The sequence below is a fragment of the Apteryx rowi genome, unplaced genomic scaffold (genome assembly GCF_003343035.1).
Source record: "Apteryx rowi isolate R43461 unplaced genomic scaffold, aptRow1 scaffold_1031, whole genome shotgun sequence".
Classification (NCBI taxonomy): Eukaryota; Metazoa; Chordata; class Aves; order Apterygiformes; family Apterygidae; genus Apteryx; species Apteryx rowi.
In genome coordinates, this window is record NW_020447233.1 from 4,502 (window position 1) to 22,893 (window position 18,392).

The following is an 18,392-nucleotide window of genomic DNA, read 5'->3' on the forward strand; positions in this document are numbered from 1 at the left end:
TTCCTTCCTGCTACATCTCAGACGGATGAATCCCAAACTCTTTTGCTAGGAGAGGTAGGCAGTTTTTCCTTGTAGGTAAAAGATGAAACTGAAGCCAGAGCTTCCACTCCCCCGGTAGATGCTCTAATCCACTGAGAGAGCACCTAGTATTTCTGGAAGCAGTAGCCTCTCCAAGTGGCTCACACAAATGGTGCAGTCAACATACCCTACATTTTTCACAGTTACGAATTAAATTCCCTGAACAAATCTATCTGACCCCACATGGATAACACTACTTCAACTCTGTAGGTGTAGTGTGGAGAGCTGCTGACATAGACTTTGCAACATGGGCAACTTGGACATTTTATGGACCAGATTGTGCTGTGAACTGGACATAGGACTCCAAGACCAGAGTGTCACACTAGGAGTCACAGTACAGGTACTTTAAGAACACTAGTCTGAATGAGGTAAGACATGTGAAGGCATACCTGCTTTGTGGACTCCAACTAGTCTTAGGCTTGAACTAGTAGCATCCAGGTGTGGGAACAGCCATGCTCAGGAATTTTTCATGTGGAAACAGCAGGCACCTACAGCCTACAAGCATCACTAGGATCAGGCAGCAATGGAGCTAGGGCCTTGAGAACTGCAATTCTGGGTATAGCACCTAATCCTTTTGTGTTTGGAGCCTTGATGACAGCTGTGATACTGATTCAGTAATCAGTGGGCAACTTACCTAAACTGTCTCTCTCTATTTCCCCCACCACCACTACCACTAATAAATTGAAGACAGTAATTAGATAAACACAATCTTGTAAAATTAATTAACGCTTGTATGTACTGCAAGTGTCATACAAGATACAAAAGTGTCATTTCTTGCTGGTTCACATACTGGGGTGAAAAAATCTTGCTGATGGCAGCATATCTTCTACAGCTGAAGGGAGAAAATTAATATTTGTGGGAAAGGCTGAATAGGTATGTTGTGTGTCTCTGTGCTTCTTAATGCCTGTAACAAATTCTGTAGCTAACTTAATATACTGATTTTACAATTATATTTCTGTATAACATTCTTCCTGCTGATTTTTTTTTTTTTTTAAGCAAAGAGAAATTCGGCTTTAAGGTGAAGAGGGAAAGGGGGTGGATGCAAAATTATCGGGGGGGGGAGGGGAGACCTTGCCCCTCCAGAGTGAGTTTAGAAAGCATCCCGCTCCCTCTCTCCCCGCTCGGAGGCGTGCAGGGGCTGCGGCACGGTGCTGCTCTCCGCAGCTCTCAGCCACCCCTTCGCCTGGCAGAGGCAGTCGGAGCCGGGGGGAGGCGCTGCGAAGCCGCGGGGACGAGGCGGGCGCAGCCGCTGCTCGCCTCCTGCGCGCCGGCCCGGGGAAGGCGGAGGCGACCGCACCGGCGGAGTAGCCCCGGTGGCCTGGTAAGGAGCGGCGCAGGGAGAGGCCCTGCAGTGGCGGGTGGGGGAGAAGCGGGGATCCTTTTCTTGCCTCTTCTGATTTCCTCTAAGGGCTGCTACTGCCGCATGTGCGGGTCCCCTGCGGCGGGGCTGGCGGGCAGAGCGGGGGAGGCAGGGTCTGCGGCGGGAGGAGGACGGACAAACGTCGCTTTGCGTTGGTGCCGCTGGGCGATGCCGGGAGCTGCGGGCTGCAGGCGGGGGGCGCGGAGCTGAGCCGTACCAAGAATGGCGTCTCTGCCCCGAGCCCGCTTCGCTTTCCCTGCCCCTCGGCACCCTCTGCACAGCGCCCCGCTTAAAATTTAGCCTGGCGGTGCGAAAACAGGGTCGGGCAAGGCAAGATCCTGGAGAAGAGGATCCCGGGCGGCCTGAGCCGGCGGGCATCCCCCGCCCGGCCGTCAGCCGCCCCGGGCGTGCGCGGCCGTAGCCGCGCGGTGCGAGAGGCAGCGGAGGGGAAGGCAGAGCGAAGGCGCTGCTCCTCCCTCCCCCGGCCGGATATATAGTATAAAACCCAGAAGGGGAGGAGAGGTTTGTATTTTTTTTTTTTCGTCCCTTTCTTTGCCGGGAGTTGCTTGTGTACTAGGGGAGGTGGGGGAAGCGGTCTGGAGACAGGAACTGGTAGAAAAAGCGGTAATTAAAGGTAACAGTCTGCTGGGGGGGGGAGGAAAAAAAAAAGGGGGGGGGAACAGGGGACGTTACGGAGGGATGATGATGTTGCCCGGGGAAGGCGGCACGGGGAGCCGAGGGCAGCCGGGCCGGAGCGGCTGGACGCGCCCTGTGGGAGCCGAGACCGGGGCTGGGCTGGGCCGGTACTGCTGTCCCGGCAGCAGAACCCGACGCAGCGTGCCAGGGCGGCGGCGTGTCAGGCGGGCAGCGAGATGCGACGGTACCTGGAGGCGTCGGTGCTCTGCGCCAAGCGCGCGCTGCGGGGCCGGACCCCCCCCCCCTTCCTCCCGGAGCCCCCCCGAGTCCCCAGGCTGCCCGGACCCCGACCCCCAGGGGCTGGACGCCCCCCCGGCGCAGGGCGGTGGCCCGGGCAAGTGCGGGGGAGAGCGGCGGCTTCAGCCCGGCTCTGCGCTTCGGCTTCTCCTTGGGAAAGTTCAAGTTGAAGTGCAAACCTGTGAATGAAGAGAGGAGTGTTGTGAGCCCTGATTCACACCAAGGAGGTTTGATTTGGCTAGGGATAATTCGAGTGTGATGTTATCCAAAAATGGGGAGAGTGGAGACGCTTCAAGGGGAAGTTTGCCCTTTTCATTTTCCCTATTATAAAACCCATGCATAAAAATGAATGTAGTATATGGCACAGCAATGGTTTTAATCACGTGAGAAGAGCTCATATTCTGAGACTTGCTGCTGTTTCTTACATTTCATTATGAATAGGAAATTACTAGATATCTCTGCCGCCCACCGATGTGGCACCACAAAGATTTATGCCAGATTTTTTTTATCAGATCGTATGAGACTATCCTCGATTTTTTAGAAATTAGAGGCATCTGACCTTGTCGTGTCTTGTGCAGTCCTTTACAGTAATGTTGTTACACAGAATAATTTGCTTTTACATGTTTGCCTCAAAGCCTTTTAAGGGCATAGCTAGAGAAGAGAGACTAGAGCTAGAGAATGATAGACCATTATCTTGCAGTAGGAAGCAATGAAACTAAATGGGAGATGCTTCACCCAGAAATACTGCACCATAAATTCAGTCAAAGGATTAGTTTTACATCTTCTTTTAGACTGCATTTTTGATTTCTGTGAAGGTAATTATTTGGCTAGAAAAATGTCCCCCAAATCCATACCTGCTCTAACCCTGTTTCACTTGAATGTGTATTAAAATAGGTGTAAAATTGAAATGTCAGTTGGTTCCAAAGATGTGATAAAACACCTGGCCCTTCAAAAGTTTTTAATCCTAAAGCCACAGGTTTTGGCGCGTTGCTTTAGAGCTCAATTTTCTGCATGTGTTGGTGTTCTGGGAACCTTCATCTCCCCTTGATAAGAAGCTGATTGCAGTTCAAAGATGTGCTACTAGAGTTTGTTTTCATTTGCATCTACCATACAAAAGCCTCATTGTTTCCTGCTTACCTGTAGTATGCTGAAACAGTACTCTTGAATAGGAAAACATAAGTTCTGTTTATGACTGTATAATACACCCAATCTTCTTCTCTTGAAAGTAACTACATAGTTTAAAAAATATACTGATGGTTGCTATAGAGGAGTTGTAAAATCCCCCTTTGTTATAATTCAGTATTTTAATGTCCAGAACTAATGCAGTCTCTTTGCCTTGTATAAGCATGTTGTCAAACTTATTACAATTTTTGTAGAAGTAACACTTTAAAGCTTTTCCTTTGTGTTTTTTTTTTTTGGGGGGGGGGCGGGGAAGGGAGGTTTGCCTGGACTAAAATCACAGCAAACTTCAATACACAGGTGATCAGGATAGAAGATTTTTGGGAGGGGAAAGATGCATTCACTCAAAGAGATCTGAATTAAACATGAAGCAATAGCAGAATTAGGCCAACCTTTTACTATATTTAGAGGATGTTCAAGGATGCATCTGATACTCTAATGAAGCTCCAAATTCCTGATTTCTGCAACTTTGAGTTTCAATTCTCTCTAATCCCTATTAAGGCTAGTTTAGGTAGTGGTGGGGAAGTGCTGTTTTAGAACAGTGGTTAACGATCTTGAAGAGCATGTAATAAAAACCTGAGTAAACAAAAACCTTAGCATGTCAGATGGATGAAAAAAGAAGAGTCCAGGGATGCACTGCCAGAAAAGTAGTAGTTAATGGCCTGTTTACAGAGGCAGAGTTTGCGGCTCTGTTGCAGAAGTGACTTTGACTGATAAACTTCCCGTGCTTTCCCCCAGTTCAGTCTGGATCTGTGATGTGGCTCACCGTGCAGGTGGGTGGTGCTGGTATAGAAAACATGGTTAATGACAGGGCAGAAGAAACACAGTGGGGAATGGGGAATATGGATATTATGAAGGCACAGAGATTGACATTTGGTCGGCACATTGCAGTAGAGGAGCACAAATGAGCAGCCAATACCTTCAGCAACCTCTCTGCTGGTGCTGGTTTCCAGTCCTGTGGCAGAGCACAGATCCTTGCTTCAAGTGGGCAGCCTGCAACCTTGGAATGTCATTGTAAGAAACTTTTCTTTTTTTCCCTTATATCCCACATAGGAAGTTGCTAATTCTGATTAATTTGCATATTCTGTTCTCCAGTGGCAGTTCATTTTGATCTCTACAAGGGACAGATGATATAAATGAGGGCATAGGGAAGGAGAAAAAAGTATCTGTCTTGAAATGTGAAAGGGAAGAACCCATTTTGCTTGGTGAGACCACAGATCTGAGTAGTTCATAGAAGCTGAAGGGCAGCGAAGGGTGAGAGAGTTGGAAATACTCTACCGTCTAATGCTTGACTGATCTGAGGAATATTCATTATCATGTTATGTTGTTTGCTTTTGTTGTGTAGGGAAACGTTGGGGATAATTGCTACAGGGGATAATGTTAGCTCTACTCTATCTGCATTATTATCCCGTTACTACTATTTAAAATTATAGCATTCTTATTCCCTAGTACTTCTAGGCTGAATTTTATTAACTAAGCCTGATGCACTTCTGAGAAGGTTCCCAAGGTCCAACTGACTCTCAGGAATGTCAGATCCAGAAAAGGCCCTGGATCCACAAAGGAGGCTTAAAAAATGAAAGCTTGAATGTTGCAGTGCTGTTCAATAGAATTGGCATTATCTTAAGTTATGTGCGGTAGATCATGGGAAGAGTTAAGCATCTGCAGACATACATAGAAATGAGTGTTGACTAAGGTGTGTTCACTTTCCTGGCACAGCAAGCTGTCGCACAATGGCAGTTCTTGTCTGGGAGCTGTTCATCTGTATCAATATGATGCTGTGCTTTAGCTACCAAAACTTGCCTCTCAGCAAGGCAAAGGGTGTGATTCAGTGGTCATTTTACTTTGACATAAATGCAGGCTACTGCCAAAGGGTCAGCATGTCTTCTTCACCCCTGGCTACATGTTTCTGATCTCTCACTTGTGCTGCTACTATCATTTCTGGCCAAATGCAAATCCATTTTTGTTGTTGTTGGCTTGGTATTCAGTTGGATGAGTTCCTGGGTCTGACTCAATGCATGACTAAAATGCACTAAGTAGTCAGCAGAGACTTGCAGTTGGGGGAAAGAGTAGGCCGATCCTCATCGCTCTCAGTAGGAGTCCCATTTATGCCAGATTAAAAAGATCATGAAACTACAGTATAACAAGCTCTGTCTCAAAGCTATGTTAACACTTCTGCATGGCTTCCAGATCAGATTTGGCTTATATCTGGCCGATTTGGAGAGCGAGGTGAGGTACCTGTCTATCTTCTTTTATCTGTGAAGACATACTCTGACAATGCAATATTCCAAGCCAATGTAAAGCTAGCCTTAGCGCAAAGCTAGTGACAGAGGAAACTTGAAGGAAAAGAGGTTATTTTAAATATCTGCACTCTTGAAGGAGGTGGAGCCTTATTCTGGTGTGCTAAAAAGTGTCTCCTTCCGCTCAGGATGTGGAATTCTGAATTCAGCTTTTGGGTCAGTTCTGCCACTGACCCAATTTCCACCCTCACCACCACTCCTGTTGCCTTCAGATCCACCTGTCCTCTATTTAAATTACAAATTATCTAAGCTCCAGTCCATCTTCTTGTGCTGTATTTGCAGATGGCCTGTACTGATAAGGCCCCAATTCATGGCATGAGTTCTTTGGTGCTGTGATGATATCAACAATAAAAATTTCTCAGCATGGGATGATCAGAGGAAATAACCATGGAGAAGTATTTTCCTATTCTGATCTTCCTTGTGAAGTCTCCTGGACTTCAGTGAATCAGTCCCTGTGGACTCATGCACAGTGCCAACATGGGTTGCCATGCACTGTAGCATCTCAACCCTCCTTGGTATGCAGCCATGTCTGGCAAAAGTTCTTTTTCATTTGCTATCACTATGGAGTTTATATTGAAACAGAATTCTATATAAATATATACATATATATTTATATTGTATATATTGAATTAGCAGAACTGTCTTTTATTGTATTTTCTCCTTCTTATTTTAATTTTGAATGATAAGCCCATAACTCTTATTTTTAACACCATCTGAGGTAGAAATTTTATCCTGGGTTTTTGTTTTTAATTTCTGCTTAAATAGTGTTTTAAAGATTCCTTTAGAAAATGTAGTTGGTTTTGAGTGATGTACTTGTACAGATCATAGTGTCAAAATTATGGCTTGTTAGGTCTTTACACACTGAAATAGTCAATAGGAGGCTCTTGTGTGTAGGCATATAATTAATATCCTATTGGTAATTACTGGAAACAGGAAATCTCCTCTCCCACAAATCTTTGGCTGCATTGGTTTTGTTAAAGTATGAGGCAGTATTGAAGGTTTTGCAAAAAAACCCTGCAGTTTGACTATAATCGTATTCAGTTCTAAGCTTATATTTAGCTCCTTTTGTAAGAGCTGACTGTACGTGTGTTTCTCTTTGTTTGTACCTGTGTTTAGGCAGTTGCCAGCAATTACAAACTGCATGGAGCTTAGCTCTTCCACCCATACTCCCAGAAGAAACTACACTGTGCCAGAAAAATACCCTATTGTGTTTAACTGTTATTTTCTGCTTGCTGAGCAGCTATGCAGGAGAGGTGCGTATTATAGGTTTTCCTCATACTAAATTTCATTTTTAATCAGTTATGCCTGTATCTGCCATCTGCACATGCTCTGAGAAGCAGCAAGTTGCCCTGTACAAGTTAGTAAAACAAATATAAATATTAATGACTGGTTAATGCATGTAAGAATGGCAGGACTGGTCACAAACCTGGATGCTTAAAATTTACTTTCTAGAGCTGTGGTTCAGCTTTGCCTTATCCAAGCCCAGATCCATAGTGCCATCATGTGATATTCTCTTCAGCTCAGGTTACATCCTATTTCATGTGTGGTCCTCCCGATTGCAGTATTGCTATCTCGATTTTGGAATCTGGCCTGTAATCAAGTATTGAATAAGAAGGGCTTATTCATTTTATTGGTGAATAAGGTGAATAGCAATTTTACTGTGGTGTGCTCTGCAGACTACAAATGTAAGTGTATGTTTTCAGCTTTAAATGACTTGTGCCTACTTTAATTGGAAACTCAGTTTTCACAACTGTATCTGTTATGATGTATAAAGCTGGGACCAGCTGGACAGACAACTCCCTTTTTTGTTTGACCTTTCTGAAAGCAACTATAGAAACTCTTCACTGAAGGAAAGAGAGATTCCCTGATCTCGCTGATGGTCCTGTAAAGAAGGTGGATTTATTTTGCAACCAGTGGTTCAGGAGAGCCTTTTCTTAAAGGCAAGAATGGGCAATTATGGGAGAGCTGTACAGTCTCATTCATGGGATACTGAATATAAATACACTGTGGTGAATCCTACTGTCACTAGAATATTCCTTCAGAAACTTCCTTGATACTGTGAGTGAAATTGTGAAAGACTGTAGTTTTGTAAACAATGCTATGGATGGACCATAAGGGAAAGATGTACAAAGGTGTACAATTATTTATTGACGTTAAATCAAACAGATCTGGCTTTGAAAAAATCCGAAGAGCAGAGATGGTATGTAAAAAAGGTGCCAGCCCCTTTTCAGGAGCTTAATTCCTACAATACACCTTAGTAAATCCTATAAGAGAGATTCTTATGTTATTCACAAAATATATGGATATTAGCAAAGCACAGTGGTCTTCTAAAATGTTCTTTGAGCTGAGTGTACCATAGAGTTAACAACGGGATATACGAATTGGTTTGGTAGGAGCCAAAGGTGGTACCGTTTAATAATTCATTGGTGGTATATGAATTTGTCTCAGTCGTCTTCAGAGATAACTATGATATCTCAAATGAGAGTTAAAAGTGACCCTTAACTAGTAGTGTGCTACAGCTGATGCAGTGTGGCAGCAAATGACAGCCTCTGAATGCTTTTGTATCCTGTTGCAGTTGTTGCTGGTATGCAAGCTAGCACAGTTTTAAAATCAATAGCGGGGCTTTGCCCCTTAAGGACAAGTAATAGTAACATTGAGAAGATAGTAGCTGCAGCAGTTGGCACTGTTTCAGTGAGCTGGGGTTTGGCTAATGTTTACTATGTAAAGTAGAAAAGGGGTCTGAAATCAGGGATATGGGGGCAGTAAAACTATCCAGACAGAATAGCTGCGCTTTTTTTTTTTTTTTTTTTTGTGCAAGCACCCTGTTTTGGTGAAGCATGCTGTCCTACAGAATTTTGGGAACCTGCTGTCCTACAGAGATGTTATCTTATGTTATCACTTTGCCATCATTGGTTCCAGTTGTATGTTGACTGCATGTGTAGACTTAGTATTGTCAATCATATAACAATCGTTTGGAAAATTACTTTCCCGTTACTGCTCTCATTTCGAATGCTGGCCTATGACAGAAAAAGTTTTGCCTGCTCTCTCTGTTTTGAGATTTGCTATAAATAACTGTGGACCTCTGAGCTTTGCTCCCCAATGCAATATCACTCTATGACTAATCATACAAGGTTATTCCCCACTTGTGACAGTTTCCCCAGCACAATATCACTCTATGACTAATGAAACAAGGTTATTCACTGCTTGTGAAAGTTTGCTCAGTTATGGAGGGCTGTGTTGTCTTTCAGTTTGCAGAAGCATCTGAGATGTAGCATTGCCTCCTTTATCACCAAGGACTTGAGAAACAAGAGTTTCTTGTTTCCAGCATGGCTGTAAGGGAACACAGCTGTTTGGGTCTAGGTTCAGTGTTGGAGCACTCAGTGATGCTCACTCCTAGACAGCCTCCTTAAGTGTGGTCCTAAGTGACATGTTTAGAAATGCTTCTCAGAAGCAAAATGGTCCTGATGGGTGGTGAATGTCCCCAGTTCTAGACTGACAAACCCAGGGACTCTGTCCACTCTGTTTCAACAGGGACCAGTGAACACAGACTGGTGGTGTGACTTCTGCCAGATCGTCACCTAGCTAGTTAGTCTGTATCGATGGCTTGGGCTTGAGCAGTGAGGCAGAAGCAGTTTGGAGGTATGCTGAAGAACACAAGGGAATAAACTTTACTGAACCTGTCCTGCCTCTGGGAAGTCAGTGAGATCAGCTGCTGCTGGTTCTCTCTAGTGAGGTGGGAAAGAGGTTGGCAATGACTTTCTGTGCCAGTATCATGCTGAGCCAGTAGAACGGTGGAGCCAGAGAGACTGTCGCAAATCTTTTCAAAACCGTCTGTTTTTACCACCTGTCATTGCCTATTAACAAACACACAGTCTTATTTGACGTTAATATTAAAAATCTTTCTGGGAGGGAGGCAGGCAGGGAGAGGGGGGTGGGCAGGCAGGGAGAGGCAGAGGGAGGGAGGCGGAAGCAGAGAGGCAGACATGCCTGCCTAATATAAAACACTTTCTGATATCTTCACACTCACAGTACTTTTCAGTGGGACTTATTTTTGTTATCAGCTAATCTGAAATGGATGGCATTTTTCTGTTTAAAACTAATTTTAAGGACAATTTTGAGGATGAAATTTTGTTACAGAAGCAGTCCTTGGCAAAACTTTCACTGAATGCACTGACATCAGCTTATTTGCTGTGTCTAGCTGTAAGTCAAGGGGAACATCACAGTTCGGGACTGCCTGCTGAATTTCCTTTGGCTATTGAATTGAATGTCATTGCTATAAAGCACGCAATTCCTTTGTTGGCCAAAATATTCCGGAAAAGACTGAGAGACTGTTGATCCCTAGGTGATTAATAAGACAGGCTAGTTAACTGCAGTAGGAACCCAAATTCTCAAATATTCACACTTCTAAATTGGATGTGACAGAATTATATCCTTAGACATCCCTGGCTTAATGTAACTGCAGCCTGACCACTTTACTGCAGTCCTGCAGACAGCAAAGAAACAGTTTGCTTGCATTTCTGACAGATACCTGTTTATACAAACTTGGAACTCTGCTAGCCATATACTCTAATGTTACATGCTGTAAATTCCACTTCACTACTGCAACTACAGCTGGGTTATCTTAGAGTCTTGCTTTTTACATGCCCTATGATCCTTTCTCCAATCACATATATTATTGCTCTGATGTGGTTCTGCTTCCCTATGGAGTCCTTTAGTTTGCCATCTGTAGGAAGAAATGAAATCCCACATCAAGATGTTACAGGCACTGGATGACATTGTCTTCTACCAGTGACCTCTTTTAAGCTCCCATTGCTCCTCTCTTTATTAAGTATTCCACAGCAAACTGGCTAAGCTAACACACTCCTAGTATGAAACCGAATGTCAGTGATCCTCACTACTATTTTGCTTTCTTCTGAAATAAAACTGGGTGACACCATTGCAGAGAAGAGAGGGCATGGGACGCAGAGGTACCAGGGTGTTCATGCCATATCAAATCTTGCACATGGATGCTGTGACCAAACCTGTCAACTCAGTAGAAAAGGCTTGGGGTTCTGCATACAACCGGTGACTTTTGCCTTAGCACTATGTCTAGCTACAGTTTTAATTTTTCTTCATTCTCATGCTTCTGTTCAGTGACTGCTGCCTTGTCCCACACATCCCCAAAATAGCCTGTGGATTGCTACATATACTTGAATTCCAGATTTCAGGGCACACTGAAGCTGCTAAACAATGTATTGATTTGATGGGAAACATAGGATCTTGGTGTATTCCCAGTTTATATATATATATTTTTTTCAGCTCCCCTATTTCCCAGTCACTGTGTTTTCTCCCAGGCATTTTGTTTTGTTCCCTTCGCCTAGTTCTGCTGACATCAAACTGGCAGAGGAGATAAGAAGACCAACTGTGTCCTTAAAGACTGATTTCTTAAGATGTATGGCTTCACTTTCATTTTGGCGTATCACCGACACTTCATTGCTATATAACATTGGGCAAATTGCTACCTCTGTATTATTCCCTCTGGCTCAAAAAAGAGTTTAACCCATTTCCACCATGTTCTGAATCTGTCCTATGTTTATGCTAAAATAAGCACTTTTATAGGTACCTGACTCAAATCCTGTGCATCATCACTCTTTGCTCCAGGGTCCAAGTCAGCAGGTATGCAGAGAGGAGATGTTTCTCCTGGTTTCTGGTGCTGGAATGCCCCATGTGTGGGGCATTAAGTGCTTCAGTCCAGCAGGTTTTCATCTGAATATTTGTTTTGGGTAGAGTACAACTGAGATACTGGCAATTCTTTATCTGTGTAGGATAACATCAAATTATCTGCCAGTAGAAATCCTAATGCTTTGGCTAGTTCAGGCTTTTTTCAATAACTGATTAGGCATTGCTTACTGCTGAGGAATTTGCCACAAAGAATTTCCAGCAAGCAAGTCAGGGATCAGAGGAAACTGTATGCTTCCAAGATGATAACACCCCGTATTCAAAGATGAGGTCTCTGGGCTCTGCCAACAGAACAATACTGTTGACTCAATCACATATGCAGAGCAAAACTCCTATCTGACAGCAAGGCAAAAACAGCATAAAGCTGTATTAGTAGCTCATGCTACTTAGCTTTGGAGGGTCTTACTTCTTGGGTTCCTCTCAAAAAACATACACCTGTTAATGTTACACTTACTGTAGCTTTGGTTTTCAAGTAGTAAAGGGATGTATCAGGAGAAAATGTATACTTCAATAGCTGCCGTTCTTCTGGTGAATGATAAACAAGCTGAAGTTGCATTAAATCTGAGCACATTTTTTGCAGTCTTTTTTGCAGTGCTAGATTTCCCCCAGGCCAAGACTGTTATGTATGTAGGAGGACAGGTTGCTTTGTGACTGCAAAGTTACATGTGATATTAAAATTTCAGTCTTAAAGGTTAAAGGCTGGCCCATCTAACTCTTACAAATTCACCTTAAGAAATGGATAGTCGTGTTGAAAAATAAGAAAAATAAATTATGAAATGCCAGAGTTTCCATTGCTGACCGTAGACTGAATCCTTGAAGATAGGGAAGTTTTTGCCTTCCGAAGCAATGGACTCTTCAATTATCAACAAACCAAATACTCTACTGCTCACTAACATTTAATTTCCATGGCAACCTACGCAACTTGATTGGCCTGGGAGATGAAGTGGGGTGATCTGGGGCCCTTCATAGGAATTTGTCTCTGATCTAAGGTTCAGGTGCTCAAAATGTTAGAGCAGTCACAATACTGTAATAGTAAAGCTATCTTTCATTAAATGACAGCATGGCCTGGAAAAATTAAGTTGCCAAGAAAAAAAAAAACTGGTACTATTTTGTGGATGATTTTTTAATCCTTAAATTTGTACTGCATGTAAGACATTCTTGGCCATATGTGGTGCACTTGGGATCCATTGAACATCTCCCTCACTGAGGTTATTTAATAGGTCTGGTTGCAGGACGCTCACCAGCATGGATTATATGAGGCTTCCCATCTTTGATAAAGCAGCTGTGAGCACATTTAGGACTGGATCTAAGCACTAACAGTTTAGGATTATTAGCTCAACTGATAAAGTTCAATTTGTGACTATGGTCACTTCTCCTTTTGTTTCCTGCAGTGACACAGATGGTATTGAATTGCTAAAAGGGGGGCATTTTATCACTTCCTATGTCTGACCATGAAGTGTTTTACATGGCAGAACCACTGCTTAATAGGATTTAGAAGATGGCAAAAAGCATTAAAACTGAAAGGATGGCGGCAACACTAATTTGGGACGACTAGCTCTGTAGGAGATAAAAGTGAAAACTGGTCTTTCTGCATCCCATCCACTTTGAAAGCCTGCAAACAGTCATTAGACACCCACCCACCCAAGGACTTAAAATCTGTTTTCTGTGTAGGCAGGCCAGGAGGATTTTTCTTAAAAGCAGATGAGTAGAGATGGCTAAGCATGATGAAAGATGAGGTTTTAGGAAATAACAGCCTGGCAGGCTAATTATCCTCTTCTGGTCTTTGTTGCCACTTATGAGGTAATGGAGGCAGGAGAAAAACATTCTTCACCTTCAGCAGTGAAGTTGTCTGTGTTTATGGCTCTTCACTTTCTTCCCCCAAAACCCATTCATTGGCTTCTCACTTCTGTTTTCATCAAGTTTGTCTCATGTAGCACTTACTTGTAGTTTGTCTAGTCAACAATAAGCTAAATTTACTACGTCTAATAATTGGAAGTGATCAAGACAATAGGATTCTTCATGCGATGCATGCAAGTCCTTGGCTGTATTTTTACTCTAAATGTTTTTTCATTGCTTCCTCCATCTTTTCACTAAAGTGTTGCATCAGCAGGGTTTGGTGCTTTGCTCTAAGTAGCTTTGTATAAATGTCACCTCGTGCTGATGACTCATTCATAAAATAAAAAGTGCATTTCCATACATTCCTTTTTTTTCTTGCTTACTTGCTTGAATTTCTTGAAATTCTTAAAATTCTTATCTGCTATGTGCGACCTTATGTCCTATGCATGCAAAATATAGTGCCCTGAATACTCTGTCTTAGCTAATTTCAGTCTAAAGGGCTTAGAATTGCCTGCAGCAGCTACCTTGAAAATTCAGGCCTTTTGTATAATAAATTTCATAGCAGTGTCACTGAGGTAGTTGTTTTGTGCCTTCTACAGACTGGTGCAAAAATGCTACCAAATCAGAATTTTCCACTTGCACGAATTGAGGTTTTACATCTATTTGACATTTGCTTTGAAAACAGAAGGTTCAGGAAGATTAAGGTTGGGGAAGTATATCCAGAGTTATATGTAACTATACTTCCGTGATGAAAAGGTCTTCATTGCCTTATCTTTAAAATGCCATTTTCTCCTTTCAACCCTTTCGCTGGGAGAGTTAACTTACCAGTCAAGCTCATTACTTTGCCCAATTTGAATATTTACCTCCTTTTCTTTATTAAAAAAAAAAAGACTGAAAAATAAAACATACCGTCTTTGTTTTCCTTTGCCCTCCTATTCATAAGTTCTAAACTGACAACTGTAGAAGACAGCTTTTTGTGTGTCAAACCTTTCTTTGTTGTTCAAATCAGCCTTTTAATGCACTGCAAATAAATATCTGCTGTAGTGTTAGCAAGAGAACGTATGTTCTGATGTCTTAGATTAAACATAAAAATTATACTAATATTTCTCAAACAGAACTGCATGATATAAGAACAAAACGTGAGTGTTTAGTTGTGTGTGCTGGGCCATGGGTGAAGTATTCTGTATCATCCTGAGAATGTTTTCTGCAAGAACATGTTGGTTTTACTGGTCTAGTAAGTCACTTGAATTTCTGTTTATTTAAACATATGCTTTTGGAGAGGTGCTTTTTCTATCTGATGTTGTTTTCCACTTCATATTTGTGAACAAAAAAATATGAGCCTAAACACAGCCCAAATGCAGTGTAATAAAGCATATGGTAGGGAGTAGTGTTTAAAAACTTCTTATGGTGGATATGGCTTGTCTTTGCTTGTTCTAACTTACAGTTGGCAAGAGCATGGTCAATATGTGTTTGAAGACATCAGGAGGCAGTGCCATAGCAAATATTTGGGCCCTCTAGGCTCTGCACTCAGAAGCAAGTAGTGACAAGTCTGCAGCAGATTGTAGATCCTTGGTTACATTCTAGCAGAATTCAAGTGAAATCTACTAATTTTAGTCTTGTTTAAGCCAGTGTGAGCTAATATTTCAGAATGGTGAACTGTTCTTTTTTCTTCATTCCTTTCAGTTATTTTGGAGACACTGTTAAGGGTCTTTCAACCGGAGAAAGTTTCTCTCTGTTATGTGTATTTCTCAGCTCTCTGTTCTTCTTTCTTAATCAGTAGTTAGAGCTATAGTGCTCTGAAAATTCAGGTTCTCTTCTTTCCTGTATCACTGGCTACCAGTGAGAAGTTACTTTTGTGAGATGGGCCCTCATTAAGATTGAGGGCTAGAGCACTTTGCTATTTTACGGAAGTCAGAGACAAAGCAGTATGATCATGAGTGTATGGGCAAGAGATGCCCTTTCTTGCAAAGTGGTCTACTGAGCCAGAGGCATGATAAATTCCTGTTCCAAATATGATTTTGTACAAAACAAAGGTTGTCTACAAGAACATAATTTAGCAGTACTTCACAGGAAACAAGGAATATTTTACTCTTCAAATCTCCTTAGAAAAGCTGGCTGTATTCAAATTCATCCATCAGGTTGGATGGGATTCACACTTGGATACTGAAAGACATAGGTGATATGTTTGCAAGGCTGTAATCTATGAAAAATGATGATAATCAGAGAGGTTCCTGATGACTAGAAAAAGGCTAACATTACACACCCATCTTTAAGAATAAGAAGGAGAATCCAAGGCTTGCCTCAACCAGTCTTATCTCAAATAAGTCAGTCCCTGGAAAAACTATGAATCACATCTGCATGAAGTCCATTTCCAAAGACATGACAGATGAGAAGGTAATCAAGAACAGTTGACCCAGACGTACCAAGGATAAGTCATGCTTACCAACCTGAGTGCCTTCTGTGATGAAATGACTGACTATGTAGATGAGGGGACAGCAGTGGATGCGATATACCTTGACTTTGACTTCAGTGAGGCATTTGTTACCATCTCTCACTGAGGAAGCTGTGAAAGTATGGGCTGGTGGTAGGGACTGAAAATTGTCTGGACATCTTGGTTTGAATGGTAGTCATCAACAGCTCTATGTCTAGTTAGTGACAACTAACAAGTAAACTGTGCAGGCATTAGGCCAATATGGCTGCATGTCTGTTAATACCTAGATGGTGAGACAGACAGCACCCTCAGAAAATTTGTAGACCACATTAAATTGGCAGGGAAGAGAGTTTAATACACCAAATGGTAGAAATTCAATTCAGCTGAACCTTGAGAAACCTGGGCTTTGAGCCAACAGAAACCTTGTGAAGTTCGGCAAGCATAAATGAAACACAGGAAGTTCCATCTGAATCTAAGAAGAACCTATTTTACTGTGAGGGTGACTGAGCACTGGAACAGGATGACCAGAGAGGTTGTGGATTCTCTATTTCTGGAGATATTCAGAAGCCATTTGGACACAGTCCTGGGCAACATGCTCTAGGTGACCCTGCCTGAGCAGGGGAGTTGGACTAGATGATTTCCAAAGGACCCCTTCCATGGTCAGCCACTCTCTGCCTGTGCAGAATAACCCCATGCAACAGTACAGGCTGAGAACCAACTGGCAGAAAAGCAATGGGGGTTTACAGTGGGTGACAAGTTGAAAATGACCCAGTGATGCACTCTCATTGCAAGTAATGCAAGCAGCATAGTGGTCTACAGTAGGAAAAGTATGGCCAGCAGATCAAGGGAAGTCATTATCCTCTTCTCAGCACTGCTGAGGCCATAACTGGTGTATTGTGGTTCTCCAGTTAATTTTGAGGTTCTTCAGTCCAAGAAGGTTGTTTGAAAAATGGAGAGAGGATCCAGCAGAGGGCTGCTGTCTGTGGGCCTGGGACCAATAAGCTGTGAGGAGAGATTGAAGGAGCTGGGCTGGTTCAGTTCAGCAAAAAGGAGGCTAAAGGGCAATCTTATATTAGCCTATAACTGCTTGAAGATGAGTTACAATGACAATGGGGCCAAACTCTTCTCAACAGTGGCAGATGGGCAAAACATGGGACAACAGTCACAGGTTGCAGCTTGGGAAGTTCAGATTGGCCACTAGGAAAAAGTTTTTCAGCCAGGGAGTAGTGCAGCCCTGTAACTGGTCACCTGAAGAGATGGTGGAATCTTTCCTTGGAGGTTTTCAAGACTCGGCTAGACCAAGGTATGGATGACCTGGTAAAGGTCTTTATTACACACCTTAGAAGCCCCTCTCTACAAAGGTAGTTTTCCTCCCTACCATCAGCTTGAATTGTATCCATACATAAGGTCTCCTTATTCCTGCACGATATTATGGGTTTTGTTTTGCTTAGCATTTTCAAATTTTCTGTTCTTTGACATGCCTTTGGGAAAACCTGAATGTTCACATGGCCACAGGAATCTGAATAATTTTTATTTGTTTAATTAAGTTGCCTTTTTTTTTTAGCAATTCTCTTTTAGTCATTCCTTCTTTCTTCCTAAGTGTGCTAGGAGCAATAGAAATGCATGGGAATCTGTTGTTCAAACTGATTTGTCAAAAATGACATGAAGATAGAGAGAATGAGATAGAAGGTCAGTCTACTCTCAAAATTCTAATGGATCAGTGTTGTTGATGATATTTTTTCTTTTCAGTTAAGTTGGCTTCTATTTATAACACTATACAATTTTACCATGGTTGTGGGCACTGCAAGATTTAATTGAAGGAGCCAATTTGTGGAAGGGGGTAAAGGAGGAGATAGAAAATTAAAAGCCAGGGTAATTGGGCATATGATTTAATAATTCAGGACAGGAGTGAGGAGGAGCAGTCAGGACCTTTGCACAAGAAGGAAAGAAGAACCCAACCCTACAGCCAAAGTCCCAGTTCCCCCCATGGGTGAGAAGGTCACAGAGTAAGTCTTGGGCACAAGCACTCCCTTGGGACTGGCTATGAAAAGGTATTGTAGTCATATGTTGGTTATCCTTTGTGGCTTATCTGAGTTCCAGTTTAACACCAATTTCAACTACATTAAGGGTAGGGCCACACAAATGTCACTATATTGCTTCAGGGCTGATTCCAGACCAAAACCAGTTTTATTTCTTTCAGTTAATCCCTGAGCCAAGAAACCCTGCAGCCCTGAGGTGAACCACTTCAGGGGTGTCAGATTTCATTTAGTTGCTCATGATTGTGTAGAGAGCAGGAAAAAAAAATGTGCTGAATCCAAGTATATGGTTTGAGAAAGCCTGAATTTGAACTCTTGGCCTTAGTTGGTATAAGCTGCTTCAGGGAACAACATTCAAGTAACTAAAACAAACAAAAGCTTACTTAACATGCGGTCATAGTCTTTCATTTCCTTGTTCAGTGTGTTTCTGTGGAATACTTTTCCAAGCTACACCTATTTGATTAATTTAGGCATTGCTATTGATTTACTGCACCCTTGTCTGCAAGAGTGCTATGCCATAAAAA

The 18,392-nt window shown here is 42.6% G+C and overlaps 1 protein-coding gene across 3 annotated transcripts in view; it reads left to right on the forward strand.

Moving 5' to 3' along the window:
- The first annotated feature begins 1,344 nt into the window (after window positions 1-1,344).
- The window catches only part of LOC112966499 (fatty acyl-CoA reductase 1-like), a 157,779-nt gene continuing 140,731 nt past the window's right edge, over window positions 1,345-18,392 (forward strand). For 2 of the 3 annotated variants that reach the window (XM_026066681.1, XM_026066697.1), the window contains exon 1: window positions 1,345-1,399. The gene's annotated coding sequence lies outside the window, so the exon portion shown is untranslated. Of the gene's footprint in view, window positions 1,400-2,011; window positions 2,073-18,392 lie in introns of those variants that run through there. The other variant, XM_026066689.1, reaches the window with a different exon arrangement.